This window comes from Hyperoodon ampullatus, assembly GCF_949752795.1.
Source record: "Hyperoodon ampullatus genome assembly, chromosome: 13".
NCBI lineage: Eukaryota > Metazoa > Chordata > Mammalia > Artiodactyla > Ziphiidae > Hyperoodon > Hyperoodon ampullatus.
Window position 1 is genome coordinate 61008734 of NC_136926.1, and position 18335 is coordinate 61027068.

At 43.4% G+C, this 18335-nt stretch overlaps 1 pseudogene across 1 annotated transcript; it reads right to left on the reverse strand.

Annotated features, from left to right (window-relative positions):
- Positions 1–15719: 15719 nt before the first annotated feature.
- On the reverse strand, positions 15720–16968 carry LOC307061978 (vacuolar protein sorting-associated protein 26C-like; annotated as a pseudogene). Its single transcript has 2 exons — positions 16620–16968; positions 15720–16262 (listed from the first exon to the last, which is right to left on the reverse strand). The product of its transcript is annotated as a vacuolar protein sorting-associated protein 26C-like (transcript).
- Positions 16969–18335: the final 1367 nt, after the last annotated feature.

Below are 18335 nucleotides of genomic sequence, written 5' to 3' on the forward strand. Positions count from 1 at the left end.
GGAGATCCCTGGGAGATTTTCGCTGCTTGATATTATGTGGAGCTGGGAGGTCTCTTGTGGACCCGTGTCCTGAAGTTGGCTCTCCCACTTCAGAGGCACAGCACTAACTCCTGGCTGCAGCACCAAGAGCCTTTCATCCACCCGGCTCAGAATAACAGTGAGAAAAAGTAGAAAGAAATAATTAGTAGAAGAAAGAATGAGAGATTGAAAGAAAGGAAGAAGGGAAGTAAGGAAGGAAGGAAGGAAGAAAGAAAGAAAGGAGGGAGGGAGGAAGGATGGAAAGAAAGGAAAGAAAGGAGGGAGGGAGGGAGGAATGAAAGCAAAAGGAAGAGTGAATGGAAGAAGAGAGGGAGGGAGGGAGGAAGGAAAGAAAGAAAGAAAGACAGGAGGGAGGGAGGGAGGAAGGAAAGAAAAAGAAAGTGGAAAGAAGAAGGGTGGGAGGGAGGGAGGGCTGGAGGAAAGAAAAAGAAAGAAGGAAAGGAGGAGCGGAGGGAGGGAGGGAGGAAGGGAAGGGAGGAAAAAAAGAAAGAGCAGGCAAAGTAAAATAGAATAAAGTATGAAATATAGTAGCGTTATTAAAATTAAAAAGTAATTATTGAAAAAAAACACGGACCGGAAGAACCCTGGGACATATGGTGGAAGCAAAGCTATACAGAGAGAATCTTACACAGAAGATTACACATACACATTCACAAAAAGAGAGCAGGGGGAAAAATCAAAAATCTTGCTCTCCAAGTCCACCTCCTCGATTTGGGATAATTCGTTGTAAAAAGAGGAAAAGGGCGAAAAGTCTGAAATCTTGCTAAGTCCACCTCCTTAATTTGAGATAATTCGTTGTAAAAAGAGGAAAAAAAAAAGGGGGGAAAGTCTTAAATCTTGTCCTCAAGGTCCACTTCCTCAATTTGGGATGATTCGCTGTCCATTCATGCACTCCACAGACGCAGGGCACATCAAATGGACCGTGGAGCTTTAATCCGCTGCCTCGGAGGCTGCACAGAGAGATTTCCCTGTCTCTGCTCTCACAGCTCCCGGGTCTCAGCCTTGGACCTGGCCCCGCCTCTGCGCGTAGGTCGCCGGAGGGCGTCCGTTCTTCGCTCAGACAGGACGGGTTTAAAGGAGCCGCTGATTCGGGGGCTCTGGCTCACTCAGGCAGAGGGGAGGGAGGGGAATGCCCTCTCCTCGCGCACCAGGCAACAAAAGGGAAAAAAGTCTCTTGCCTCTCCGGTAGCTCCAGACCCTTTCCCCGGACTCCCTCCGGGCTAGCACTAACCCCTTCAGGGTCTCTTCCTGCCGCCAGCCCCAGACCTCTCCCTGCGCTCCGACTGAAAGCCGATACCCGAGCCTCAGCTCCCAGCCCCGCCCGCTCTGGCGGCCGAGCAGACAAGTCTCTCGGGCTGGTGTGTGCCTGAGGGCACCGATCCTCTGTGCCAAAATCTCTCTGCTTTGCCCTCCACACCCCTGTTGCTGTGCTCTCCTCCGCTACTCCGAAGCTTTCCCCCTCCGCCACCTGCAGTCTCCGCCCTCGAAGGGGCTTGTAGTGTGTAGAAACCTTCCCTCCTTCACGGCTCCCTCCCACTGGTGCAGGTCCCGTCCATATCCTATTGTCTCTGTTTATTCTTTTTTTCTTTTGACCTACCCAGGTATGTGGGGAGTTTCTTGCCTTTTGGGGGGTCTGAGGTCTTCTGTCAGCGTTCAGTAGGCGTTCTGTTGGAGTTGTTCCACGTGTAGATGAATTTCTGATGTATCTGTGGGGAGGAAGGTGATCTCCGCGTCTTACTCTTCCGCCATCTTCCTCCGGCCCCCCAGCATAACATCTTAATTAATAAATCCAAAAATCAATCAATTAACTATTCAAAAACTGTTCCTCTTTGCAATGCTAAAGGAATTCAGAGAAGATGCTGAGCAAGGTATATTTGAGAAACCAGACATGGTTTCATGGCTCACCAAGGACCTGCCATAGACTTTAGTGGTTGTGTTACCCACCAGGGTTCTTGGCCTTCCTTAATCAATACAAATTGATAAAGGGTCAGATAAAAAATTCAGGCAAGGCTTTACTGGGGCTCCGGCTGAAGCAGGAGGGAGCAAAAACAAGTAATATGTTCCCTTGCTTGTTCCCCAGGGGGAGGGCAAGCTGGTCTCTTATATGGGGTGAGGATAGGGGCAGGTCCAGGGGTGAGGCCAGAGGGACAGCTTAGGTGGTTTGCCCACCCCTTTGGTGGTGTTGTGTTCAGGGGGCATGTGCAGTACCCTGATTTTGTTCCCCAAACCCTGATTTTGCTCCCAGCTCTTGAGAAGTGCCAGTTTGGTTTTTGGTCTTTTTGTATCTTTTTGCTCATAATTTGCCCCAACTGCTCATGCATGCAGTTATTTTTAGTCCCTTATAGTTTCTTGGTATTTTGTTGCTCGAGAAGACGTTTGTCCAGGTGCAAGCACTGCAGCAAATGGTCTCACGTCCCAGGTCCCAGACTGTCTCAGTTGAGTAAAAGATAGGAAGAGAAAGGAGGGCATCACAGAGGATTGTCCAAGAAAAAAATACTGATACAACCTCTATTCAGCATCAAAGAAGAGGTTGTAGCCCATTTCACCATCACTACCTTAAATAAGTTGAGATAATGTCTATGAAATTTTTCAACCAAGAAATTGTCTCCATTTAGTAAAAGTGTTTCAATGTAAGGATGACCACACCTTTAAAAGGAAAGCTGACCATGACACTAAGTTATGTGGCTTTGGAAAATCAGTTAAACTTTCTAGGCCTTGATTTACTTATCTTTACGACTGAAATAGTGATGCTTGTCCTGCCTCTCTTGGGGTGAAGGTGAAGGTCAGATGAGATAATATATGAGAATCACGGTGAAAAGAACTGGGGTAAACGTAAGAAGTTATTATCTAATTTGTCTGCTACAAGGGAACACAGCTGCTATCTAAAGATGTGTGTGACACCAACGTGAGTCACTTGTTTTCAACCGTCTATCACCCAAGGCCAAAGCTGCTGTATGTAAAATCACCAGGTAAGTGTAATCAGGTTTGACAAAAGATGATTCTCTTCCCCTTTCTTTCTCTTTCACTTTCCAGGATTTTGACCTAAGAAATTCTCAAAAGAACTAACTTGAAAATATCTACTCGGAGCTACTCTGCCTCTCTTTTATGTTGGAAGAAGCATATTTTACTCATCATTGTTTCTTGATGTCTAATACAGAAAAAGCAATTAATAAAATTCCATAAATGAAGGAATGAAGTTGCAAACCAACAGAATCTTTGAATTTATTAATTAACTAATCTAGTAATTTATATCAGGAATGTATTCAGGTCATTTAGGAAATGACTCCTTTTTTCTTGTGATTTAGATCCACTAGTTAATTAGTTTGGTCAAATTTATTAATTTAATCATCTTCAGTTGGTGGGAAATATGAGGCAACCAGCCTGTGTGCACAGGGTTCCCTTGGGTTTGTTTGTTTGTTTGCTTGCTAGATTATCACCTGAGAGCAAGCCAGGCTGTGTCTGTCTACACAACACCCACATGACTGGACTATTTAGGCTGTGTAGCCAAACAACTCATTGATTCAGTGGCAAGTATAAATTGCTTGATTGAATTTCTGGTTATCTAATAGTTAATGAACTTCAGTTGGTTGATCCAATAATGCTGTGAAGACAAATCCTTTTATATTTTTACATGGAAAATATGTAGTTTTTTACTTGGAAAGATTAATGATTAGTTTTAATCACTTTCACACAAATAATCAGCTTAGACTGATATGAAAATACCCTAGTTTAACAGGCAAATGATCTACACTCTCACCTAGTACCTCTCCCTTTACCTAATTGCTTGACCTTAGGAAATGGATTTCAACCCCACACTCTACCTCTTCTCTCCACTATGTACTCAACCTCATCTCTTACTTCCAGCTCAATGTTCTATAAATGTAAATGAAAAGTTTAAATCAGTAGACTTCAAATTTGGTCTTTATACCCATACTGGCCTTCCTCATAGAGAATCCTTGCTTATATAACCTTTACATATCTAACTACTTGAGATGCATCTCTATTATACACTCATAATATATTATGAGAGAGATTCTACTTAGAGAAATGAAGATCACAGGCAAGGCTTCCCAATGGAGTTGCCATGTAAGCTTCATATTAGACTATGGGTAGAAGTTAGACTGGTAAAGAAGTAGACAATAAAGGGGAAGGTTTCAGACAAAGGCAGAATTGTGAGCAAAGTCATGGAGAATACAAGAAATGTCAATGCTTCCTTCCATAGAAGTAGATGTTGCTCAATTTACCTTGAGCATAAACTCGGAGATGAGGCAAAATTTAGAATCAGATAATTAGTGCTTATGGTATGGTGGCTTTCATATTAATTCAACAAATAATAAGTTCTTCAATTCTTCAAGACTTTAAGTAATGATAAATACTCTTACAATGGAGCTTACATTCATAAGCCTAGAAGTTTGATGGCTCCAGGACACAAAATTGGTGTCAGTGTGCAATGTGGTTGGAAGGGGAAAGAGATTTGTGTTAAAGCATGAATACCAGTTGGGAAGCTGTCACAGCAATCTAGGTGAGAAATGAGGACCTAAAGTGAAAGGTAGTGAGGTGGGTGTGGAAAAATAATTATTTTAGTTGGCATGGTTATTACCTGAGAAATAATGGACAAGAGCTCTGCCCCCCTTCATTTCCACAGGGCAGTGCAGTTCTCCTGTGTTAATTTAGGATTGTGGTAAGTTAGGGTATACTTTATTTTTTAAACTAGCAGTTACAAAAACATGTCATAGCTGCACACCAATTAATGAACCCCTGCAGGCTGGGCTGAGGTTTTATTAGAGGCTATAGTAGATCTGTTGGCATGGCAGCCAAAGAGAGATTTCTGTGCTCACAGAGGATTCCTCATCCATGTAGTGGCTGACATCACTGGCAAAGCTGCTTTCCTTGCTCCATAGGCACTATCACTGTAGTGTGTTCTGGGAACTGTCAGAGCGGGGATCATTCCCTTGGCTTTTACCAGCCATCCATGTGTCTTCTCAAGAGAGAAAATATAATGTATACAACCCAGTATAAAGCAAAGAGCAGATCTGAAGGGAGGCAACTACTATTTGAGCCTCTCCTGCTCACTTATCAGCTCTATGATTGTGGATGAATCCTGGACTCTTTCTACACCTCAGCCTCTTCATCTATAATATGGGTGAATATTATTTACATTCTATATAATATTTAAAAATTAAAACAGAACAGGAAACTCCCACAGCTACTCTAGAGAGTTGGAAAACAAAGTTGTCTGTGGATCCAGGGAAATAAGATTTTATGTGAAAAACCTGTGCTAACTATAAAACATTATATAAATGTTCACTCATAGTATTGCTATATAAGTACTGTATGATGTTTTTGTTCTTTATTGTTGTGCAACAAACCACCCCAAAATTTAGACATGCAAACCAATATTTAGTACCAGTTTCAATTCTGTGGGTTGTCAATCTGGATGGTTTTATTTTTGCTGGTCATAATCATCATATGGCTATGGTATCTGATAGCTTGTCTGAAAGTTGGTGCTGGCTGTCATCTGTCATGCCTCCTTTGCAAGACTTCTCATCCTTCAATAGGATAGACTAGACCTCTTCAGAACATGGAGCTCTTAAGGTTCCAAGAGTGAAAGCAAAAATTGTGAGGTCTCTTAAAATTTAGCCTTAGAGGTCACATAACATTACTGTGCCACATTCAATTTATTGGTCAAAGCAAATCATAAGATCAGTCCAGGTTCAAGGGAGAGGGAAAATATGCTCTACCTTCTGATTTGAAGAGTGGCAAAATCATGCTGCAAAGGCACATAGGAGGAATTTCTGCAGTCATCTTTGAAAATAATCTACCACATATAAATATAATAAACATAAAAACATGGTCCATCCTGGACCAGACACATGGCTTAGGATTATCAAGATCTAGGCCTAGCATCTCATTTTATGCTTCCTTCTCCTACTCTTCATATCTACAAAAACCTAGACCCAATTTAGGGTAATAAATTGGCATTATTTTTTTCATCTCTTACTCAGGAATTTTTAACCAAAATTTCAACCAAAAAACTGTTGGAACTAATCAATGAATTTAGTAAAGTTGCAGGATACAAAATTAACATATAAATATCAGTAGTGTTTCCATACACTAAGAACAGATTTTCTGAAAAAGAAATAAAGAAATCAATCTCATTTACCACAGCATCAAAGAAAAAGAAAAAAAAAGAATAAATTTAAACAAGAAGGAGAAACTACAACACATTGATGAAAACTACAAGACATTGATGAAAAAAATTGAAGAAGAAACAAATAAGTAGAAAGGTATCCCGTGTTCATGGATTGGAAGAATACTGCTAAAATGTCAATAGTACCAAAAACCATCTATAGATTCAGTGCAACTCCTATCAAGATTCCAAGGTATTTTTTACAGAATTAGAAAAGAACCCTCCTAAAATTTATATGGAACCACAAAATACCCCAAATAACCAAAGAAATCCTGAGAAAGAAGAACAACATGGGAGGTGTTGGGTTTTTTTTGTTTTTTTGTATTTTTTGCGGTATGCGGGCCTCTCACTGCTGTGGCCTCTCCCGTTGTGGAGCAACAGTCTCCGGACGTGCAGGCTCAGTGTGCATGGCTCACAGGCTTAGCCGCTCCGCGGCATGTGGGATCTTCCCAGACTGGGGCATGAACTCGTATCCCCTGCATCGGCAGGTGGACTCTTAACCACTGTGCCACCAGGGAAGCCCAGAGGTGTTGTTTTTAAGCTATACTATAAAGCTATAGTAATTAAAATAGTATGGTACTGGAATAGAAATAAATAGAACAATGGAACAGAATCAAGAACCCAAAAATAAACTCAAGCATATACAGTCAACTAATATTTGACAGCAGATCCAAGAATACTCAATGGAGGAAAGACAGTCTCTTCAGTAAATAGTGCTGGGAATATTGGATATTCACATGTACAATAATAAAACTTGATTCATATCTTACACCATTCACAAAAATTAACTCCAAATGAAGTAAATGAATGAATTAAGTGACGTAAACCTAAGATCTGAAAACATGAAACTCTGAGAAGAAAACATAGGAAAAATTCTTCTTGACATAGATCTTGGTAATGATTTTCTGGACATCATATCTGAAACAAAAGCAACAAAATCAAAAATAAACAAGTGGAACTATATAAAGCTAAAAAGCTTCTGCTCAGGAAAAGAAACCACCAACAAAGTGAAAAGACAACCTATGGACTGGGAAAAATATTTGTAAATCATATATCTGATAAGGGGTTAATATTCAAAATATATAAAGAATTCATATCACTCAATAGCAAAATAACAAATAATCCAATTAAAATTAGCAAAGGAGGGCCTCCCTGGTGGCGCAGTGGTTGGGAGTCCGCCTGCCAATGCAGGGGACACGGGTTCGTGCCCTGGTCCGGGAAGATCCCACATGCTGTGGAGCGGCTGGGCCCGTGAGCCATGGCCGCTGAGCCTGCACGTCCGGAGCCTGTGCTCCGCAACGGGAGAGGCCACAACAGTGAGAGGCCCGCATAACGCAAAAAAAAAAAAAAAAATTAGCAAAGGACTTGAATAGACATTTTTCCAAAGAAAATGTATGAATGGCCAACATGTACATGAAAATACACTCAATATCACTAGTCATCAGGGAAATGTAAATTAATACTGCAGTGAGTTATCACCTCATGCCTGTTAGAATGTCCATCATCACAAGAGATAACAAATGCTTGCATCAATGTGGAGAAAAAGGAGCCCTTGTGCACTGTTGGTGGGATTGTAAATTGGTACAGCCACTGTGGAAAACAGTATGGAAGTTCCTCAAAAAACTAAAAATAGGACTACCATATGATCCAGCGATTCCACTTCTGGGAATATATCCTAAGGAAATAAAAACACTAACTTGAAAAAATAGCTGCACCCCCTTGTTCATAGCAGCATTATTTACAATAGCTAAGACACGGAAACAACTAAGTGTATACTGATGGATGACTGGATGAAGAAAATGTGGTATAATTACACAATGGAACACTATTCAGCCATTAAAAAAACCCCAAAAAACAAAAAAACAAGGAAATTCTACCATTTGCAACAACATGGATGGACCCTGAGGGCATTATATGCTAAGTGAAATAAGTCAGACAGAAGAAGACAAATACTGTATGATCTCACTTATATGTGGAATCTAAAACAAAACAAAATAAGAAGCAACCAAGCTCATAGATAAAGAGATCGGTTTTGTGGTTACCAGAGGCAGGGGTTTAGGGAGAGGGGAATTTGAAGGAAGGTGGTCAAAATGTACAAGCTTCCAGTTATAAGACAAATTAGTACTAAGTATGTAACATACATCATAATGACTATAGTTAATATAAGAGAGTAAATCCTAAGAGTTCTCAGCACAGGGAGAAATTTTTTGTTCCTTTTCTTTTTATTGTCTATATGAAATGATGGATGTTAACTGAGTACATTGTGGTAATCATTTTACAATATATGTAAATCAAGCTGTCGTGCTGCAACCTTAAACTTATACAATGATGTATATCAATTATTTCTCAATAAAACTGATGAAAATTTAATCTAAAAAATACCTCTTTGGGTGGTGTGGGGGGAGGAAAGCAATTTAAACAAAAAGAACATATACACAATGGTCTGCACCATTAATTCATTTCCATTTCTGACACTGCTAAAAATTAAAATGACAACTAGTCAAAGGCATCAAACTTCCCCAAGCCTGAAGCTTCACCCAGAAAATTAAAACAATAATGCTGAAGTCAAAGAAGAATCTTTAAATGGTAATGAGAATAAACTTCCCCTTCTGATCACCAGCCCCAGGAGAATCCTTGACATGCCTGTGAGACAACAAGTACTAAGCTGATTTCCCAAACTCTCCCTTAAGCCTACTTCCTCCATTTACTGAGAACTTCCACTCAATACCTCCCCACTATTCTCCCATGTACATCCACTGCTGATGCAGAGCTCTAGACTAATTTCAGATATCCCTGAAAGTCTTTTCAGCCCTAACCTCCCACACTTCAAAACCTCAGAAAAATGATATGGTTTGTGGATTTTCTTGTCCTTTTTCTTCCAGACTCCTAGCTTTTTGACTTGTGTCTCCTGTCCCTGTCTGTAGTCAATCTAATAAACTAATCTAGATTAAGAAATTCCTGGATGATAATAGCTGTAGAAAGCTAAACTCCTTCAATAGCATTTGCATTTTTCTTAGCAACCTTCAAAGATTTAAATCAAAGAATGATAGAAATAGAGATTTTGCAGGTGGGATGGGAGATATTTGGTGGAAGACACCTATGAAATTTGACTTTTACTCCTTAAGCACAACAAGGAATATATGGTTTCTTTTTAATGATGTATGATTTCTATGAAAGAAAAGCATCTTGTCTAAAATAATATTTTTTTTGTAAAAGCTAAGAAATTTCACTCTTAATATTGATATCAGTGAACCCCATTATAACGATAACTAAGGTAACTGAAGACTTCCATCCTCCAGATAAAGGGCCACTGAAGGACTCCAGACTCAATGCCACACAATTGCAGTCTGACTCCGGATTCCTTGCCATGGACTTAGGCATATATTAGCTCTCCAGATAAGTGGCTGAATATTCTAAGAGCCACCCATGTTTATCCACACAAGGAGTTTAATCTGTGATTCAGGGGTTGCCAAACGGGCCCCTAAGACTTCTTTCCCCAACTGCATGCCTCAAAGCCTGGAACTGTACTACTCAAGATTAATTGTCTTGAATTTTAAAGCCCACCATTTCTCTATTAAGAGGGCCCGGGTGAAATCTGAAGCTATGTCTCTTCCATACCTTCAATAGACCATTTTCAATCTAAACCTTCAGCTGGGAGCAGGGCTTTATGGTAGAATTTATAACTCAGGAACTCATAAACCCTTAGTAAGTTGATGATGAACTTTCAGGATCCATGAACTCTGGATGTAGAAGCAAAGCTTCCATTTCAACATCAAAATCCTTATTCTTGTTTCTTTGAGAAGTGATAGGAAACATTTAAATGCATGTAGGTGTATTTTTCTGAAGAAAAGGCCTCAGCTTTCATCACATGCTAGAGTAGGTCATTGATACAAAAAACTTTAAAATGATGAAAAGACTCAGGATAAGAAGAAGGGTGCTGCCTAACTCCCTAACACCATACACACACAAAAACCTCAAAATGGATTAAAGACCTAAATGTAAGGCCAGACACTATCAAACTCTTAGAGGAAAACATAGGCAGGACACTATATGACATAAATCACAGCGAGATCCTTTTTGATCCACCTCCTAGAGAAATGGAAATAAAAACAAAAAATAAACAAATGGGACCAAATGAAGCTTAAAAGCTTTTGCACAGCAAAGGAAAGCATAAACAAGATGAAAAGACAACCCTCAGAATGGGAGAAAATATTTGCAAATGAAGCAACTGACAAAGATTAATCCCCAAAATTTACAAGCAGCTCATGCAGCTCAATATCAAAAAAACAAACAACCCAATCCAAAAATGGGCAGAGACCTAAATAGACATTTCTCCAAAGATATACAGATTGCCAACAAACACATGAAAGAATGCTCAACATCATTAATCAATAAAGAAATGCAAATCAAAACTACAATGAGGTATCACCTTACACCAGTCAGAATGGCCATCAAAAAATCTACAAACAGGGCTTCCCTGGTGGCGCAGTAGTTGAGAGTCTGCCTGCCAATGCAGGGGACACGGGTTCGAGCCCTGGTCTGGGAAGATCCCACATGCCGCAGAGCAACTAGGACCGTGAGCCACAACTACTGAGCCTGCGCGTCTGGAACCTGTACTCTGCAACAAGAGAGGCCGCAATAGTGAGAGGCCCACGCACCGCGATGAAGAGTGGCCCTCGCTTGCCACAACTGGAGAAAGCCCTCGCACAGAAACGAAGACCCAACACAGCCATAAATAAATTAAAAAAAAATCTACAAACAATAAATGCTGGAGAGGGTGTGGAGAAAAGGGAACCCTCTTGCACTGTTGGTGGGAATGTAAATTGATACAGCCACTATGGAGAACAGTATGGAGGTTCCTTTAAAAAACTAAAAACAGAACTACGATACGACCCAGCAATCCCACTACTGGGCATATACCCTGAGAAAACCATAACTCAGAAAGAGTCATGTACCACATTATTCATTGCAGCTCTATTTACAATAGCCAGGACATGGAAGCAACCTAAGCGTCCATCGACAGATGAATGGATAAAGAAGATTTGGCACATATATACAATGAAATATTACTCAGCCATAAAAAGAAATGAAATTGAGTTATCTGTAGTGAGGTGGATGGACCTAGAGTCTGTCATACAGAGTGAAGTAAGTCAGAAAGAGAAAAACAAATACCGTATGCTAACACACATATATGGAATCTAAAAACAAAAAACAAACAAACAAAAATGCTCATGAAGAACCTAGGGGCAAGACGGGAATAAAGATGCAAACCTACTAGAGAATGGACTTGAGGACACAGGGAGGGGGAAGGGTAAGCTGGGACAAAGTGAGAGAGTGGCATGGACATATATACACTACCAAATGTAAAAGAGATAGCTAGTGGGAAGCAGCTGCAAAGCACAGGGAGATCAGCTCAGTGCTTTGTGACCACCTAGAGGGGTGGGATATGGAGGGTGGGAGGGAGGGAGATGCAAGAAGGTAGAGATATGGGGATATATGTATATGTACAACTGATTCACTTTCTTATGAAGCAGAAGCTAACACGCCATTGTAAAGCAATTATACTCCAATAAAGATGTTAAAAAAAACTGAAAAAAATAAATTAATTAATTTTAAAAAAAATGAAGAAGGGTGCAAGGCAGTTCAGCAGTGGCTGGCAGTGTGAGAGGAGGGGAGCAAGTATGAACAGGAAGGCAGAAAGCTCTTGAGACTAACTGTCCTGTGGTCAAAGCTTGGCTCCACATTCACTGGCTTGTAATCCCAATTCTTGCTCAATAGTGGTCCAGATCATGCCCCTACAGTCACAGAAGCTCCTCTAACCTACCCTTGGAACGCCCACTCCAGAAGAAACACTCCAGGCCCCAGCTCTTGTACCCTGTCACACAACTTTGCCATAACTGGTTTCCCCATAGTCTAGAATCTCTCCTGAAGGGTTGCATTTTGCACTTCGGCAGGGAGACAACTTCATTCCTCACCTTTCCCTTCTTCTATTTGGCCCCGAAATTTGGGACATATATAGCAAAGCCTTTCTTGCTGCAGCAAGGAGGAAGAAGAGCAGGGATCTAGTTCAGGCCTGGGGGAGCACATAAACACAGTGGTGTAACAACTCAGCTCTGGCAGAGAGGGTCAGACCTAATGACCAGCCTCCAATAAAGAAATGTCAGCAGTACAGCTATGCCATTCATAGGTTCTCTGGGCAGGTGCAAAGAGTAACCTGTAGGAGAGCTTGAAACTCATCCAGAGTAGGTAATCAGGCACCCACCCATGTAGACAGAGGTAATACATGCAGCCAGAGTTATCTCGGCCTTATGCCTCACCCCATTGCCTCCACCCCCTTGTATACACATGTGCATACATAAAAGCACAGTCTCAAAGCTTACCAAAACAAGATGGGGAGAAAAATGCTACTAAGCCTACTGTATAAAATTTGTCATATCTAAATAGTAATATATGTCCACTATGGAAAACATAGAAAGGTAGAGAGAAGGGAAGAAAAAGTATTCATATTCATGCTGCCAGAAGTACCTCCAGGTGTATTTTTCTCCTGATAGTACACAAAGTGTACATACCACAGATTTCTCCATTCTGCTTCATTCTCTTGGTTGTAGGGACAGCTCTCAGAAAGATGTTCAGAAGATAATAAAATAGCCCTGTCAGTGTTTCCTAAAGTCTGTTCATTGTGCTCTATGATGTATATCTTCCTTGGAATATTTATTAATAGGTGCTTCATGTTAATAGTGTTATTTGGTCAAAAAGTTTGAGAAATGCTGGGTTTAACAAAATTAAGTTTCTTTACCACTGAATCTTTAATATACAATATACATTATGTATTTGCAAGAGAAAGATCGACTGTGAAATATTTCTTAAATGTATTTTGACCACAGAACCCTTCTCACACAGAGCATTTCATTTCACTAATGTGTAATGAATATGTTAGAAAATGCTGAAACAAAAATTCAGGGAAAAGAAATCCTGTGATCAGTTCTGGCATTGATAGTTGACTTTAATCATCTGTTGCTGTGTAACAAATTATTTCAACACTTAGAGACTTAAAACAACATTTATCATCTCACAGTTCCTATGTGGGTCAGAAATTCAGGAGTGGCTTAGTTGGAAGCTAAGGGTCTGGGTCAGGTCTCTCAGAAGGCTGCAAGTTTTTGGTCAGGATCTCAGTCATCTGAAGATTCCACCAGCGGAGAATCTGCTTCCATGTTCACTCACAGTACCATTGGCAGAATTCAGTTCTCTTCAGGTTGTCAGACTGAAGGCCTCAGCTTCTCACTGGCTATTGACCAAATGCCGTCCCCAGGTCTTCACCATGTGGGCCTCTGCAACTTGCTTCATTATAGCAAGTACATGAGAAGAGCCAAAGAGAGAGAACAAGCAAGAGGGAAGTCACAATAGTTATAACCTAATCTCGGAAACAGCATCCTATTTCCTCTGGTGTATTCTATTTGCTAGAAGTGAGACACTAGGTCCAGCTCACACACAAGGGAAACAGATTATAGAAGAATGTGAATATCAGGAGGCCAGGATCATGGGAGAGTGTTTAAGAAGCAGTTAATTACAGCTATTAAAATAGATAATAGGATCTTCAACCAGAAGTATTCTAAGAGATTATTTGATTTCCATATTAGAAGATATGAGAACTAAGGTTCTGTAGGCTTAAATGTGTTTCCCCAGATCACATGGCACCAGGGGGTAAAAATTTTTTAATAGAGACTCAGCAGCCTGTGTCTACATCTGTAAAATGGAATTAATGATTCCTGGGTTGCCTTTCTCCTCTGTTACCGAACTCAGGTCGAGCTGCTCACCACTTGAAAATCAATACCCAAGAAAGAGGCAAGTGTTGGTAGAAAGGAAAGTTTCTTTTAATCAGAATGCCAGCAATCTGGAGAGATGGTGGACTCGGTGTCTCCAAAAATCAACTCCGAAGATTCTGCTCGACCATGAAAGTTTTTAAAGGGAAAAGGAAAGTAATCTCGTTAATCATTGAGTTAGGGGATCAGACTCATCCCTGTCTCCCACTGCATGCAGGCTTGTCATCTTCTTGTGACATTTCTTTAGATGCTATCTTTTTTTTTTCTTTTTTAAACGTTTTATTTCTGACTGACCTCTCCACCATTCCTGTGGAACTCACGATGTGGCTGAGAACCAGAGCAAGGCCCCATTTCTGCTGGAGCTCCAATAGCCAGAAGGTGCCCCTGCCTAACCGGGCATTTCCCCCAAAAATGTACTGTTTTAGGTTCACAGCCTCCTTCCTTCACCTCCCCTTCCTCCTGCTGTAATGGGAGACACCCCCAGCTCCAGCCAGGTCAGTAGTGAGACTGCTGCTGCCCAAGATACCCAAAAGTCTGAGTTTTCCTTAACAACTGATGGTGGAGGTGCCCGTCCAAGAAGGGCAAGGAAATGGCCCTCGCCCGGGCCCCTCGAGTTTGAATAAAATGATAAAGGCGGCCAGGCTGCTGGCAGCTCTTCAGGTGATAATTATTCCCTCAGGAGAGGAAGGCCAGGCAGCATGCACAGTGTGCGGCTTACTTCTGAGGTTAATTGTGGACCCAGAGAAACAACAGCAGGATGTGAAGGAAGAAATGTGTTGTAACAGACTCACCGTACACTGCAAATCCCAACAGGAGGCGAGGCAGAAAATGGCTTCAAGCCAAACTACCTCCCTCGACACCGCCAACGCAGGTCCCTCACGTGGGATGGAGGTGGGCCAAGTTCATCAGGTCCAGGTCCCGCCCAACACAGAGTGGTCTTCACTGCTGGCCTGGGCCCGGGTCCCCTGCCACTCAGAACCCAGCCGACAATGACGGGCATGGACACGTGTTTTTATCCCCGACAAAACCTCGCACTTAAACGGACTCTGGGAAGACGGCAGCAGGCAACTTCACACCAGGTCCTGAGACTCAGAAAAACTCCAGCATCAGCTGTGGTCACCAGATCCCCTCAGTCCTGGGAGGGCAAAGCACACTTTCCCCAGGTCCCCAAAAGTTCTGAAGTTATCACGACAAATGTTATAAAAGAGAACAGAGTGGGAAACACGCTGCGCATCTGCAGTGGGCACCACAGCACCCTCTTTGGCGGGCGTCTGCCAACGTCATTGGCAACCAGCACACCTGTCGCCACCCTGCGGGGTCGGGGATCTGTCGGGAGCCCTGGCCACAACCGTCGGCCAGACAGGAGGTTTCCTTTGTCCCTGACCTCACTTTCCAGCAAAGTTCAGACTCTGTTACAACTGTGCTCTGAACCTAAAAAGGAGCAGGTTAGTCAGGAGTCACAGGAAATTTACTCTCTGGGAAACAATCTTGCCAACGCCATGAAGAAATCCTGATGAATTTCAAAGGGAAGCCCTGATTAGAGGGGCCCCGAGGGCATGATGAAGAAGGGTCAGACTCATTTCTGTTACAGAACCATCAAGAAAGCAAATTCGGTGCTGCCGGCTTCGGCTCCCATAGGTCGGCACGGCTGCATTTCCACCTGTTCCTGCCTACATCCTGCAGAGCTTCAGCGGGAAGTTCTCTGTGATGAGGTGCTCAGGGTGAAGCAGCACAACGATGTTAACCTCGAACTCCACTTTGAAGTTGGTGGTCTCCAGTGTCGGGCAGGTGAAGAGCTGGGGGAAGACCTTGTATATGGGGACAGAGAGGCCCCAACACATGTCCCCATTGGCGATCTAAATGTTCTGAATCTCTGTGGCATCGCGGGTGTACCCTTCTGCACAGCCGCAGGTCTCCACGCACACCAGCTGCAGCTCGATGCTTTTGATGGTGGCCTCCGAGCTCTCCAGCACCAGCTCTCCCGTTAGTGGGTGTGTGATAACACAGTTGGTCGAGTTGAGATGTCCTCTGATGAGAAATTTGGGGAGCAAGGTTCTCACTTTGACATTCTGTAAGTTTTCAGGTGTGACAGTGAAATCCACGGGACTCAGAGTCAGTTTCCCCTTCTGAGGAGCAGAGTGAACGATGAATTCACGGGTCTTGGTCAAGTCCTTGGCCAGCAGGGACCGCCTCATGTCACAGCGCAGGGTATACTTAGTGAGGACCCAATGAGGTAACGTGTGATAAGCCAAGGCCTGGCACACAGCAGCTCTGGGTAAAATGGGCAGCTATTTTATAGTAAGGATGAGAAAACACAGGTAGCAGGTGCAAACACAGTTGCAAACACCTGGATGGCATCTAGACTTCACAGGCCAAGCTGGGAGATGTGGGTCAGCCCCCAACTTACTCTCACTCGCTGGGTTCTCTGCATGGGCCGCACTGCGCTGGGTGCTGGGGCAAGGGCAGAGCTGTGCCCCAGGTGGGGAAGAGAAGCGATGCTAGTGACAGTGCTCAGAGTCCTGGAGCTCAGGCCTCCAGGGCCTCTCAAAATGAGCTCTTCATATCTTAACCTGAATGTTGACAAACACACCATGGTAAGTCTCATACAGAACTCTTACCCTTCACGTGCAGAGGAAATTCAAAAGGAATTTCTGTTTTGCCACTGGGAAATATTCCTGGTTTCACCATTTCGATGGTACTGTTGATAATCTGGATGGGCTTAACAGAATTATAGAATGCCTCGAACACACCCACACTCTTGGCACTGAGTTGGAGGTTCACGGTTCCTTCCACTGTCAAGGAGACTCCCTGGTGCTGGACTAAATCCTTCCCAGATACGACCACCACCCCGGAGAGCATTTCCCTGGTGTGATAAACCTTGTTCGCTCTTTTAACCTTAATGTCCAGGGCAGTCCCCATCTCGAATACTCCACTTCGGGAAACAACTCCGGCCACACGTGACCCAAGGGAAAGGAGGACACCCCCTAGCTGCTATCTTGTTCTCCACTTTTATCACACAGTTTGTTTGCCAGATTACTGAAGGGGAAGCTAAGGAAGAGATCTGGTCATCTGTTAATTATGTATTCTTCATTTCTACTTCTTTAATCTATGGAAAGAACCAACAGGTTAGGCAAGATATTGTTTGATAAAAAGATTTGAAAAGAGAGAGGGGGAAGATGGCAGAAGAGTAAGACGCGGAGATCACCTTCCTCCCCACAGATACATCAGAAATACATCTACACGTGGAACAACTCCTACAGAACACCTACTGAACACGGGAAGAAGACCTCAGACCTCCCAAAAGGCAAGAAACTCCCCCACGTACCTGGGTAGGGCAAAAGAAAAAAGAATAAACAGAGACAAAGGAATAGGGATGGGACCTGCACCAGTGGGAGGGAGCCATGAAGGAGGAAAGGTTTCCACACACTAGAAGCCCCTTCACGGGCAGAGACTGTGGGTGGTGGAGGCGGGGGAGCTTCAGAGCTGCAGAGGAGAGTGCAGCAACAGGGTTGCAGAGGGCAAAGCGGAGAGATTCCCGCACAGAGGATTGGTGCCGACCAGCACGCACCAGCCCGAGAGGCTTGTCTGCTCACCCGCAAGGGCGGGCGGGGCTGGGAGCTGAGGCTCGGGCTTTGGTCGGAGCGCAGGGAGAGGACGGGCAGCGTGAACACAGACTCAAGGGGTTAGTGCACCATGGCTAACCGGGAGGGAGTCCGGGAAAAAGTCTGGACCTGTCGAAGACGCAAGAAACTTTTTCTCCCCTATTTGTTTCCTGGTGCGCGAGGAGAGGGGATTAAGAGCGCTGCTTAAAGGAGCTCCAGAGACGGGTGCGAGCCGCGGCTAACAGTGCGGACCCCAGAGACGGGCATGAGATGCAAAGGCTGCTGCTGCCACCACCAAGAACCCTGTGTGCAAGCACAGGTCACCCTCCACACCCCGCTTCCGGGGAGCCTGTGCAGGCCGCCAGTGCCAGGGTTCCGGGATCCAGGGACAACTTCCCTGGGAGAACGCATGGCACACTGCAGGCTGGTGCAATGTCATGCTGGCCTCTGCCACGCAGGCACACCCCACAGTCCGTACCCCTTCGTCCCCCCGGCCTGAGTGAGCCAGAGCCCCCGAATCAGTGGCTCCTTTAACCCCGTCCTTTCTGAGCGAAGAACAAACCTATATGCAGAGGCGGGGCCAAATGCAAAGCTGAACCCCGGGAGCTGTGCGAACAAAGAAGAGAAAGGGAAATCTCTCCCAGCAGCCTCAGGAGCAGCGGATTAAATCTCCACAATCAACTT